This window comes from Mustelus asterias, chromosome 1, assembly GCF_964213995.1.
Source record: "Mustelus asterias chromosome 1, sMusAst1.hap1.1, whole genome shotgun sequence".
In the NCBI taxonomy this organism is placed as follows: Eukaryota; Metazoa; Chordata; class Chondrichthyes; order Carcharhiniformes; family Triakidae; genus Mustelus; species Mustelus asterias.
The window spans coordinates 18946962-18961078 of NC_135801.1; the positions used below are offsets into that span (position 1 = coordinate 18946962).

At 44.4% G+C, this 14117-nt stretch overlaps 1 protein-coding gene across 1 annotated transcript in view; it reads left to right on the plus strand.

Annotated features, from left to right (window-relative positions):
• Positions 1-14117, plus strand: part of LOC144497645 (serine/threonine-protein kinase 32B-like) — a 193363-nt gene that overhangs the window by 28707 nt on the left and 150539 nt on the right. The window lies entirely within an intron of this gene.

Below are 14117 nucleotides of genomic sequence, written 5' to 3' on the forward strand. Positions count from 1 at the left end.
CATATCACTGCGGAACTGTCTCAAAGGCTCATCAATGGACACACTTAGTGGAGATTAACAATGGTGATTAATTCATTCGGGGTGTGACAAGTTTCCCTCATTACCTGCCGTAGACCCAGTCTAGCACTTATGTCCTTTAGGGCTCTGTCAGGTCAGTCAGAAGTGGTTTTCTCGAGCCACTCTTGGTATTGTACATTGACCCCACCCAGAGTACATTTTGTGTCCTTGCCTACCCTCAGTGCTTCCTCCAAGTGGTGTTCAACATGGAGGAGTACTGATTCATCAGCTGAGGCTGGACACTATGTGATAATCAGCAGGAGGCTTCCTTGTTTGACCCGAAGCTATGAAGCTTCATGGGGTCCAGAGTTGATGTTGGGGACTCTCAGGGTCACTCCCTCCCAACTGTACATCTCTGTGGCACCACCACCTTTTCTGGCTCTGTCCTGCCACTCGGACAGGACGTATTCATAAATGGTGATGGTGGTGTCCGGGGCTTTGTCTGCAGGGTATGGTTCATTGAGTATGGTCACACCAGGCTGTCGCTTGAGTTACATAGAAACTAGAAGCAGGAGTAGGCGATTCAGCCCTTCAAGCCTGCTCTGCCATTCACCTTGATCATGGCTGATTGTCGAATTCAATATCCTGATTCCTCCCTTCTTCCCATATCCCTTGATCCCTTTTGTCCCAAGAGCTATATCTAATTTCTTCTTGAAATCAGACAATGTTTGGGCCTCAACTACATTTGGTGATAGTGAATTCCACACATTTGTCATTGTCATTTCCGGTGCCCAGGTCGATGCTCCGTCACCCATTGGTTTCATTCCATTCAGACCTTTTAGCAGTTTGATATAACTGAATGGCTTGCTAGGTGATTTCAGAGGGCATTTAACAGTCAACCACATTGCTGTGGCTCTGGAGTCACATGGAGGCCAGACTGGGTAAAGATGACAAACATCAAGCCAGCAAAACCCACGTCCCTTGAATGAATAAAAATATAAATTCTCTTCCCTAAAGGTCAATGTCGAACCAGGTGGGTTTCTACAATTATCGATGACAGTTTCACAGTCATCAGTAGATTTTTTAATTACAGATTTTTTTACTGAATTCAAATTCCGCCATGTGCCATGGTTGGACTCAAATACAGGTCCCTCGAGCATTACCCTGAGTTACTAATCCAGGGACAATACCACTGCACCACCACCTCCAACATCATTTGCTGTTTGCAGAAGAGAGTTCAATCTTTGTATCACCCTTTGTGTGTTGGTGCGTCCTTACCCTTGAAGGATTTTGGCTCTAATAGAAAACCATAGAATCCCTACAGTGCAGAAGGAGACCATTTGGCCCATTAGCTCCACATCAACTCTCTGAAAGAGGCCCACCTCTCTTAACCCTGCGCATTTACAATGGCTAATCCACATCTTTAAACACTAAGGGTCAATTTAACATGGCCAGTCCAGCTAACCTGCATTTATGGACCATAGAATCCCTACAGTACAGGAAGAGGCCATCCGGCCCATCAAGTCTGCACCAACTCTACAAAAGAGCATCCCACCCAGGCTCTCCCCTCTGCCCTATCCTCATAACCTCATGTATTTGCAATGGCTAATCCCACTAACCTACACATCTTGGGACACTAAGGGGCAATTTAGCATGGCCAATCCAGCTAACCTGCACATCTTTGGACTGTGGGAGGAAATCAGAGCACCCGGAGGAAACCCACGCAGACAGGGGGAGAATGTGCAAACCCCACACACACAGTCACCTGAGGCCGGAATTGAACTCAGGTCCCTGGCGCTGTGAGGGAGCAGTGCTAACCACTTGCCACCGTGCCCTTTAGACTATAAACTTTGTACTATGCCCCAAACAACAGAAAGAGGGTGGATAGAGAGAAACTATTAGTTCCCCTGAATGTTTTATAAAATTTAATCAAATTGCTTAACCTTCTAAAATTGCATAGAATGCAACCCTATAATTTTTCCTCATTGCTTCACCTTTGGACTCCATTCTGGTAAATCCAAGCTGCTTTCCTTCCAAGGCCAACATATCCTTCCTAAGGCATGATTTTCTCTTCATTAATATTGTAATTATGTGTGGGTACATCTAATTGCCTCATAATTCTTCAACCACATAACTAGGGAAAAAAAAAGAATTTTTCCAATGTTTTGTAGGAAATGGCTTAAAGTGAGTATCGCTTTTCCAATGGCTTAGTTAGGCAAATTTCCAGTTTCTTGTGTAACAATCCCAACCTTAATATTTAACCACCAGAGCTATCTGCGTGGTTTAGTGGGTACAGGAATAGCTCTTGTAGAAAAAAGTGGCTAATTGAGAAATTATTTCAATTTAAAAATCACAATGTACATTAAAAAAAGAGAGGCTCCCATAGATTACAGGGTAACTTTATAAAATATTAATACAGTCTACAAAGGCCCATTAAATTAGCAATACCTATATTAATTAGCTGTTGGTATACTCTATTAAAGCTCATATGAACTTGATTTAAAAATAAAGCTCAGTGGGTTTTTTTAATAACAATTAAATTTTATGATGCTGCATGGTTCATTACCTTGCTCAAATATATGATTATCCATGTTGTTTTAAGTTCTTATTCAAATAATTCAACTCAAGAACAGCATCTTCCCTGCTGCTGTCAGACTTTTGAATGGACTTACCTCGCATTAAGTTGATCTTTCTCTACATCCTAGCTATGACTGTAACACTACATTCTGCACCCTCTCGCTTCCTTCTCTATGAACGGCATGTTTTGTCTGTATAGCGCGCAAGAAACAATACTTTTCACTGTATGTTAATACATGTGACAATAATAAATCAAATCAAACATTTGTTAATTTTCACAATTAAAAAATATTTCCTGCTGAAGGCTAATGAGTTGAAAATTTGATGTAGTCCAGATCAGTCAAGTGGATGTTTCTATAGCTCCCAGTCACGTGAGTCAGACATTTCTGAAGAAGACGTCACCAGGTGCTTGACAATGTAATCCATTGTTGTCATCTTGTTGCTACGGAAAATGAAGCATCCTGGAGTTGTTAAAGAACGTCACAATTAGAAATTGAGATAGTGTAACTGCTGTTTGATATACGGGCGGCACGGTGGCACAGTGGTTCGCACTGTTGCCTCACAGCGCCAGGGACCCAGGTTCAATTCCAGCCTTGGGTGACTGTGTGGAGTTTGCACGTTCTCCCTGTGTCTGTGTGGGTTTCCGACTGCTCCAGTTTCCTCCCACAGTCCAAAGATGTGCAGGTTAGGTTGATTGGCCATGCTATATTGCCCCTTAGTGTCAGAGGGACTAGCATGGTAAATACGTGGGATTACAGGGATAGGGTCTGGGTGAGATTGTTATCGGTGCAGGCTCAATGGGCCAAATGGCCTCCTTCTGCACTGTAGGGATTCTATTCTATGATTCTATATTTATTTGTTAAAACTGTACTATCGTTGCCTGAACAGCATTGCATTTTCTGGCACTTAGCCTTAAATTGATCCTGACCAGACTGAGAAATAGCCTGATTCACAGATTCTGCTGAATATTTCCAGCCTTCTCCTTAACCCAAGTGTAATGGCTGCAAGGAATTGGCAGATAAACTTCAGAAAGTTTATTTGGGAAAAACAACTATAAACAGTGATAAGGAAGCTTGTAAACTCAACGACTCCCAGACTCCAACTGTCAAACAATCACCTCTCCGTGATTGGCCTGATGGGTCATGTGACCCAACCCCCCTCCCCTCCACAAAGGGACATGCTACAACATCCCACCCCCTTCAATTTCTTAATTAATGTTTTATAATGACAAAACTATTTACAATATTACACTGTAAAAGGTGGTGGGGGAGGGTGGGGTGGGAGAAGCTTAACACAGTCTCTCAATAAGTAGGTCTCTCTGGAGATTTTCTAATTCGTTTAGAGTGTTGCAATTTTTTAACAGGTGCTTCATCGGTCAATGTCGCTTCATCTAAAACAACATCAGAAAGGCTTCCAGTTTGCACAAGTATTCTAGTGCCAGTAACCTCTCCAATTCCCATTGAAATGTTACTCAGAGTTACTTCGGATGAAGGGTCATTTAGGCTCGAAATGTTGGCTGCATTCTCTCCCCACAGATGCTGTCAGACCTGCTGAGATTTTCCAACATTTTCTGTTTTTGACTCAGTTGCTTATCCAGTTTACAAAATCTTAGGTGCCCTGTAAAAATGCTGGACCATTTCTATGTGTCACTTTTGACAAATTGCAGGGCAATGTATTCATAGAATAGAATCATAGAATCCCTACAGTGCAGAAGGAGGCCATTTGGCCCATCGAGTCTGCACCAACCACAATCCCATCCGGGCCCTATTCCCGTAACCCCACATATTTACCTTCCAATCCCCCATACTAAGTGGCAATTTAGCATGGCCAATCAACCTAACCTGCACAGCTTTGGACTGTGGGAGGAAACCGGGGCACCCGGAGGAAACCCACGCAGACACGGGGAGAATGTGCAAACTCCACACAGACAGTGACCTGAGGCCAGAATTGAACCCGGGTCCCTGGCGCTGTGAGGCAGCAGTGCTCACCACTGTGCCACCCAATGAAAATAATACTACTTAAATCCAGTTTTCTTACTCGAATTAAGCAGGATTTTTGTCTCAATATCAACCTAAACATCAATTGAAACAATAAAAGTTGATAAGAATGAGGGCCACTGACTTGTCAGCTGTACACATCCGAGCCAGCATGTTATCATGGCGATAGGCCCCTACTGTGGAATCCCACTGCTATAGGCTGCATATTATTCCTTTCTAACCATTGTTTTCTTTTCCCGGGAATGAAAAGCTTGACGTATGAGGAGAGTTTGAGGACTCTGTGTCTGTACTCGATGGATTTAGAAGGATGAGGGGGGATCTCATTGAAACTTACAGAAAATAATGAAAGGCCTGGATAGAGTGGACATGGGGAAGATGTTTCCATTGGTAGGAGAGACTAGGATCCGGGGGCACAGCCTCAGAGTAAAGAGACGATCCTTTAGAACTGAGCTGAGGAGAAATTTCTTCAGCCAGAGGGTGGTGAATCTGTGGAATTCATTGCCACAGAAGGCTGTGGAGGCCAGGTCATTGAGTATATTTTAAGACAGAGATAGATAGGTTCTTGATGGGTAAAGGGATCAAAGGTCACAGGGAAAAGGTGGGAGAATGGGGTTGAGAAACTTATCAGCCATGATTGAATGGCGGAGCAGACTCGATGGGCTGAATGGCCTAATTCTACTCCTATATCTTATGGTCTAAAACCTTTATATCTTGCATTAGACTTTTAAAAGGCTACCAAAACTTAGTAGGGGGGAGAAAAAACTTACTGGAGTATCACCAGACTGTTTTGCAAAATCTTGCTACTCTTGAGTTGTTTAAACTACAGTCACCATTACAGATCAGTGGTAAGTTTTTCAAATGGATGGAAGAAAACATTAAAAATAACTTACAACTCCGATTTAAAAAAACATTCTGACAGAATACATTGAATTACAAATCCCCTTTCCTAAGGACTGAAATATTATAGGCTTATTCCCTTATGTGACAGGAGAGATTGTGAATCTCCATTTGATATTTATAACTATGACTGTGGGGCTTTTGGCACTCGGGCCCAATCTGCAATATCATCCAGAGGCCTGGTGGATGGACTGTATTAGCTTCCCCATTCAGCAAAACCTGCCAGGAGCCAGTCCCTGGACCTGAGGGGATGAGGAACTAAGTTAAGAATTAATTTTTCTTGTCGGTCAGGAATGCTGACAAAGTAAGCCTTGGGCCTCACTTGAGGTGGGCTTTCAAAGCTTTGATCACTTGAGGCCATGGTCCCCAAATGTGCCCAGTTGCAGCTTCTTGCCGCAAGTATCCCCTCCTGCCTGGTTGCCCATTTGGCTGGTGACCAGGTGAGAGGCCTCCAAAAAATATTGGTGGAGAAAGGGGAACCGGTAGTTGCATTTGGATTTCCAAAAGGCATTTGATAGGCTGCTCCATCATAAGTAACTGTACAAGAGTTTAGAAGAGTGAGAGGGCATCTCATAGAAACTTATAAAATTCGAACAGGGTTTGACAGGGTAGATTCAGAAAGAATGTTCTCGATGGTGGGGGGAGTCCAGAACCAGGGATCATAGTTTGAGGATAAGGGGTAAACCTTTTAGAATTGAGGTGAGGAGAAATTTCTTCACCCAGAGGGTGGTGAATCTGCGGAGTTTACTACAACAGAATGTAGTTGAGGCCCAAACGTTTCCAGAAGAAATTAGATATAACTCTTGGGGCTAAAGGGAACAAGGGATATGGGGGGAAGACGGGATCAGGATATTAATTCGATGATCAGCCATGATTATAACGAACAGACTCGAAGGGCCAAATGGCCTACTCCTGCTTCTATTTTCTATGTTCCTAAGTTTCTATCTCTTCCCCACCTACGTTGGCTCGCAATCACAGACATTGGAGTAAATTGCACTATTATAATAATTTTGTATGGTGATTTTGCTTCTCCTTTTCATCCCCCTGATTGAACAGATAACAAGGAAATGGCAAGCAAGAGCACAGTACAGAATATTACGCAGCTCACTGACAAATGAGGAAAGCTGAATTCAGATCCCGTAAGATTTCAGGTGAAAGAAAACAAAAAATGAATCAAACAATCAAAAGATTCTGAAAGTAGCAAAAGCTGAGGAAATGGTTGTGAGCAATTAGAACGCTGCAATCAGGGTACATTGCACCCTGACAATGTTCTCATTACTTGCCATTGTGGGAAAATTACAAGTGAGGGGAATTTTGGAAATGAGCAGTAATAGCTAAATTTCCATGCTGAGAACCTTTAGTGTGTCCAGGCTTGATCCTGAACTCCATCCCCTGGTGGGGCTGATTAATACCATTGTACAGCCTGCTCTAGCCAGGCACGTCACTACCAGTGATCTATCAGGTGCTTCTAAAAGCTGGTCACATGTAACACCCTCCCATTGGGAGCCTCTGCACCCTCCTACAGTGCTGTCAAAGGTAAAGTCCTTTACTGAACCTCTGCTATGAAGCCAGGACCCGGCTTTCCTTTTTCATGAGTTACAGATTTCTGGATGATAATCTTGCTCATTGCTTCCAAACCCCACCTGGAGTAAAGCACTTGAAGTGCGCAAGCACTGCTTTGACAATGAATGCAGCCTTAACAACCTCTAACATTTATATCCAACATGGCACCATCTCACTAACTGAGCATTTCCAGCATCTTCTGTGTTCATTTCCAGCATTTACTTGGATAGTGTGAAAATTGAAATTGTGGGCAGCAAGGTGGCACAGTGGTTAGCACTGCCGCCTCATAGCGCCAGGGACCCGGGTTCGATTCCCGCTTGGGTGACTATCTGTGTGAAGTCTGCATGTTCTCTCCGTGTCTGTGTGCATTTCCTCCGGTGCTCCGGTTTCCTCCGGGTGCTCCGGTTTCCTCCCACAGTCCAAAAGACATGCTGGTTAAGTGCATTGGCCATGCTAAATTCTCCCTCCAGTATACCCGAACAGGCGCTGGAGTGTGGCGACTAGGGGATTTTCACAGTAACTTCATTGCAGTGTTAATGTAAGCCTACTTGTGACACTAATAAGTAAACTTTAAACTTTACAGAGTTGTAGTGGAATTGCACAGAAAGGGCAGTGTTGTGATGTACATGTACCTTTAAGGGAGTATCTTAAACTGCTCTCCACCCACCATGAGGCAGGAAGAGATGTATCATCTCACCTACCCTGTAGACAGGACAAAGCAGCAGTCCTACAGTTCAGGCTTGACTACATAACCTCCCAGCTACTATTATATGTACATCGCCTTATCTTCAAACAAAATAGCCACATTATTGTTTTACCAATCCTTGTCGAATGTTTGGCATGCTTAGAGAAGAATGCAACAGGTTGTAGGTTTTTTGTTCACTTGTAACACTAAACTTAACAAGGAGGTTGCAAGATAATGTGTGTGCAGCCCACAATACTTTGAACCAATGTGAAGCCTGTTGTCTCAGTGCACCTCTTGAGTCACCACTTCCAAGATAAATGAGGTGAGTTGAATCCTCTTGAAGTGCAGCACCTCAATGACATTAATAAAGCAGCTTGCAGGCTACGTGGTGTCACTTATGTTACCTTTGTGCATCCTGGACTGACCGTGGAAGAAAAAGTAAGGGTTGTCACTATCTTGCCATCCATGGGTAGTGCTGTCCTGGTTCAGGACTTCAGTTGGTACTGCAGTAGATGGCACAACTCAGTGGCGACCTACCTCATAAATTTCTGCCCCACTAGGTCCCGATCCTAGGAAAGGCCTGCTGCTGGCCTGTCAACTGATAGCCAAGTTCTGCACACATGAGGACGGCCTAAACCGGGATGTTGGATTTATGTCACATTATCAGTAACCCCCACAGCTTGCCTCCTGGGCTTGTAGAATCTCACTAGCTGTTCTGTCTGGAGACAATACACATCTCTTTAACCTGTGTTGAATGCTCCCTCCACCCATATTATCTGTACATTTAAGACCTGGCTGGCTGTAGAGATTTGCATTCTAATTGGTATTCTGTAACTTGATTTCTGTGTCTGTTCACTGTTGGAGAACAGATATCCACCCCATCTGACGAAGGAGCTGTGCTCCGAAAGCTTATGGTATTTGCTACCAAATAAACCTGTTGGACTTTAACCTGGTGTTGTGAGACTTCTTACTGTGCTTACCCCAGTCCAACGCCGGCATCTCCACATCAGGCCTGTCAACTGCCAGATTGGATTGTACCACCGGGAGAGGCAGTTGCACTGTGATATTGTCACTTGGCTAGTAATCCGGAGACCCAGGGGACCTGGGTTCAAATCCCACCATGGCAGATGGTGAAAGTTGAATTAAATAAAAATCTGGAATTGAAAGTCTAATGATGACCATTATCGATTGTCGTAAAAACCCATCTGGTTCACTAATGTCTTTTAGGGAAGGAAATCTGTCTGGCCTACATGTGACTCCAGAGCCACAGCAATGTGGTTGACTCTCAAATGCCCCCTTAAAGGGGAATTAGGGATGGGGAATAAATGCCAGCCCAATCAAAGATGCCCACGCCCCCTAAAATGAATTTTTAAAAAGTGGAGTTGCCTCCTGTACTGCTCAGACAGATTTGTGAAATAAATCAGGTTCTTAAATATGAACATACCTTGTGCACTCACCCCTTCTTTGTCCTGTCCCGGTATCTCCTTGTCTATGCAGCCTCCTTTCTGTGGCTTGTCCTCCATGGGGGTAGGGCCTGGGTGGGATTGTGGTCGGTGCAGACTCGATGGGCCGAATGGCCTCTTTCTGTACTGTAGGGTTTCTATGATTTCTATGATGTTCCAGCTGCAACAAGGCCCAGCAGAAAACCCATGATAAAAACAATGGTACAAATGTGTGCCCTCCCCTGTGGCACATTTGGTGGCAGGAAAGGCATTTCATCAGTCGGGAGGCTGTTGGGTGGTGACCCCACTGCGCCTCTCCTGCATCCCAGTCAGGTCTATGGCAGGAAGGCTGGTAGACAGCTTTCTCATCTTACCGACAGTGTGGTCCAATTGATGACCACTTGAGGGTCTCATGCTGCCATCGTTAATTTTAACCCACAGTTGGCATGGGGCTCACCACGTGACATGCACAAGGGACCCATCATTGGGAAGGGGGTCCCACTGAGAGCCACAATCCTGCCTTTGCTGTTGACTCCTCTACAACCCCTCGCCCACAATTCCCACCGCTTGGCCTTCAGTGGGTGTCATTCTAACACTAGCCACCAACTCCCCTGTGGCGCCGCCATTCCAGAGAGCTGCGAACTCCTGATTGGCTGGCAATTCTCAGTAAGTGTGACTTCTGCCCCACGAGGCCCTGATCCTGGGGAAAGGCCCCATGGTGGCCTGTTAGCTGCCTGATTAGCAGGTACTACCCAGAAAGAGACAAAGAGGTGGTCTCACCCTCTCTGCAGTCTGGAGCCGAGACGCCTGTCACTGGCATGAGATTCCACCTAATGTTTCCATGTCAGAAAATGCAATATTTTGGGTTTCCCGAAGGTGGCAGGGTGTCTTTAAAATGTTTGTTATAGGTTTCCCATCAATAAGCAAATTAATTGCCAGGTTGGTGGCTGTCAGGTGGGAAATTGTCCAGCAGAAGGCCACAGCTAAACCGGCTGAGGCCAGATAGGTCTGGTAGTGGGTATGATCCAGTCACACAGGGATGCCTGATCATGACAGTCTATAGAAAGCTATTGGAGATCGGGGTGGTTGGGGGACAAAGGTGATTGTTGGGAGTGGGTGGACACAAATACATTGTCATTGGTCAGAACATTGAATACAGGAGTTGGGACGTCTTATTGAAGTTGTACAAGACATTGCTAAGGCCACACTTGGAACACTGTGTACAGTTCTGGTCACCCTATTATAGAAAGGATATTATTAAACTAGAAAGAGTGCAGAAAAGATTTACGAGGATGCTACCGGGACTTGATGGTTTGAGTTATAAGGAGAGGCTGGATAGACTGGGTCTTTGTTCCCTGGAGTGTAGGAGGCTTATAGAGGTCTATAAAATAATGAAGGGCAAAGATCAGCTGGATAGTCAACATCTTTTCCCAAAGGTAGGGGAGTTTAAAACTAGAAGGCATAGGTTTAAGGTGAGAGGGGAGAGACACAAAAGGCTCCAGAGGGGCAATTCTTTCACTCAGAGTGGTGAGTGCCTGAAATGAGGCGGCCACTTAAGAGGTGGCTGCTGCTGGGATTGCTGTCCAGCTGAGGATTGGTGGTCTGTGTCCCAGAACTGTCAGCCCTATAATCAGATGGCTGGCAGCACCATCAATTGAGGTGGTTGCTTTTAAGGCTGCAGGAAGAAGTACAGGGCACCCCCATGCTAAAGGCCTTAAAGACCAAATAATTTTTAAAAATTTACCATAGGTGCTCCCCAGTGAAAGGTGGGTGCACCCTTCTGTGGCAGTATCCACAAGATGAGACAGAGTATAGGAATGAGAGAGAGAATCTGGTGAACTGGTGCCATGACAATAATCTCTCCCTCAATGTCAACAAAATGAAGGAGATAATCATTGACTTCAAGAAGCGTAGTGGGGAATATGCCTCTGTCTACATCAACGGGGACGAAGTAGAAATGGTCAACAGCTTCAAGTTTTTAGGTGTCCAGGTCACCAACAACCTGTCCTGGTCCCCCCATGCAGGCACTATAGTTAAGAAAGCCCACCAACGCCTCTACTTTCTGAGAAGACTAAGGAAATTTGGCATGTTAGTTACGACTCTCACCAACTTTTACAGATGCACCATAGAAAGCATTCTTTCTGGTTGTATCACAGTTTGGTATGGCTCCTGCTCTGCCCAAGACCACAAGAAACTACAAATGGTCGTAAATGTAGCCCAATCCATCACACAAACCAGCCTCCCATCCATTGACTCTGTCTACGCTTCCTGCTGCCTTGGAAAAGCAGCCAGCATAATTAAGGACCCCACGCACCCTGGACATTCTCTCTTCCACCTTCTTCCTTCGGGAAAAAGATACAAAAGTCTGAAGTCACGTACCAACCAACTTGAGAACAGATTCTTCCCTGCTGCCTTCAGACTTTTGAATGGACCTACCTTACATTAAGTTGATCTTTCTCTACACCTAGCTATGACTGTAACCCTACATGCTGCATTCTTTCCTTTCCTTCTCTATGAACGGTATGCTTTGTCTGTATAGCGCTCAAGAAACAAGAGTTTTCACTGTATACTAATACATGTGACAATAATAAATTAAATCACAGCCACAAGGCAGCCATTACCACTACAATGGGCCTTAGAGTGGTCATAAAGGAGGGCTGACTGCTGGCCTCTCCTGCTGAAAACCCTTTGGGAAGCGGCCAGGGTTTATCCGGCGGTGTCCCCGTGCTGCGGTGGCCCCTGCCAATGTGGTTAAGTGCCGGTGGAGCCTGGAAGCAGCTGTTAATTGACCCTAATCAGTTGGTTTAATTGGCCACCTTCCTCTTGTTGGCAGGTGACCATGCTGCCAAGGTTACTGCTTCTGTCTCCCTTCCCACAACATCTGTCACCATTTTATAAGTTCTTCTGCCTTCAGCCCTAAGGGATCTCTTTGTTCTAAGTTCAGCGTGTTTGTAGATGATCATTCATTTACCTATAGACCAAGCTTTTGCTAATCTGCCAATATTTCTCTTTCCCTGGCTGTCCATCTATTCTTCCCTTATGCCAGTGTGAATCACTTTGGAATGGCTTCCTATTAAAAAGCATCATATAAATCCAAGTTATTATGAAAGCGCAATTGAGATGCTGTGGACTTTTGACTCTAGTCCCTGCAGCTGAATAGAGGGCAGAGTCCATACTGATTTAGAATAATACTGTTTGCAAAAGTACAGGGTCACTAAAGTAAATTTGAATTTAATCTTGTGAATTACTGTGTGCTGATTAAGTGATACAGTCACTAGCTCATTACCAACATTGTTTTTTGCCATCTTTAGCACCTCTCAATTTGGTTGCAATTGTAGGCAACTTTATTAATGATTGCAGTGCACATCTTGGGAGTTTGTGAAGGCAATTCTAATTGGTTCTTTTCAAATGATAAAGTGTCTATTTATCTTGTACATTATTTGATATTTTGCCTCTACCTTCTGTAAAATATACAAAGCGATTCATGTCAGCAAAAGACTATTTCCTTCATTGTAATTAAATATTAATCATTAAAAGTGTGAGATCCTAAATACTCTCCAAAGAGGAAGGTTCCATGGAAGGTGAATTCAAAATGTTTATTTTGGTTTTCAGCTTGGGTCCAAATTGGCTGAAGCAATTCCTAGTGACTTTTGGGGTGGCAGAGTGGTTTGCACTGCTGCCTCACAATGCCAGGGATCCGGATCGATTCCTGGCTTGGGTCACTGTCTGTGCAGATTCCACATGTTCTCCTCACATTTGCATGAGTTTCCTCCGGGGGCTCCGGTTTCCTCCCACAGTCCAAAAGACGTGTTGGTTAGGTGCATTGGCCATGCTAAATTCTTCCTCAGTGTACCCGAACAGGCGCTGGAGTGTGGCGACTAGGGGATTTTCACAGTAACTTCATTGCAGTGTTAATGTAAGCCTACTTGTGACACTAATAAATCAACTTTAAAAAGCTTGATCTTAGCTAAAAGGCTGGACTCCCATTATGTTTACATGGTTGTTTCATTAGCTGCTTGGTTCAAGCTTGTCCTCAGTACATTCTTTCTAACTAGGCAAACTCCTCCCCTTTCAGAGATTCCCCATGCTAAGTGTTGATTGGTTGTTCAAACCACATGACCCTTACTCAGTAAGGCTGGTCTTAAAGTGACAATCACCCCATCCTTCCCCATTTAACTCCTTTTTACAATCCTTTTATTTAATTAATTCATTGGATGTCAGCGTTACTGGCTGGGCCAGCATTTATTGTCCATCCCTAATTGCCCTTGAACTGAGTTTTCAGAAGTGTTTAAGAGTCAACCACATTGCAGTGGATCTGGAGTCACATGTAGGCCAGATTTATCAGACTCTCTCCCGCTCTGGATGAGAAGCTGATTGGGCCAGGAGCAGCGGGCCAGGAGACTTCCAAAGGGATCTGAAGCCCAGCGAGAATCCCAATTTGGCCTCCACACCCGATTTCAACGGGCCGTCGGGAATCCCGACTAGGGCTAGCGGCCCCAGAGAATCATTCCCTGTAGCTTGTTTGTCAGCTGCCTACCTGAAATTTGTGGAAATGGGCAACGAGACAACTTAAGGCAGGTCAAAATCAATTAAATCGGAGGCTGCTCGCCAGTTCCAAACTGAATTATAGGCAAAGGGATTTTTTTGAATATTCATTCATGGGATGTGGGCGACAGGGACATTTTCTATACAAGAAAGAGAGAAAAGCCTAGGCCAAGCTGCAGAACTGGACATATCTATGGGGCCTTAATAGGTGATAGTTCATGTGTTTGATAATTGTACCCAAAGAATTCTCAGTTTCACATGTCTGATCCTGATCTCTTGTATACAACTGTGTGGACTCCAGAGTGAAACTGATTCACTGGTGAAACAAACTTAATGAATTTGACAGGAAGTACATACATGACTCAGTAGCGCAGGTTTCCTGTGCAATAAATGCAAATGTTGTTGAAAACTGCT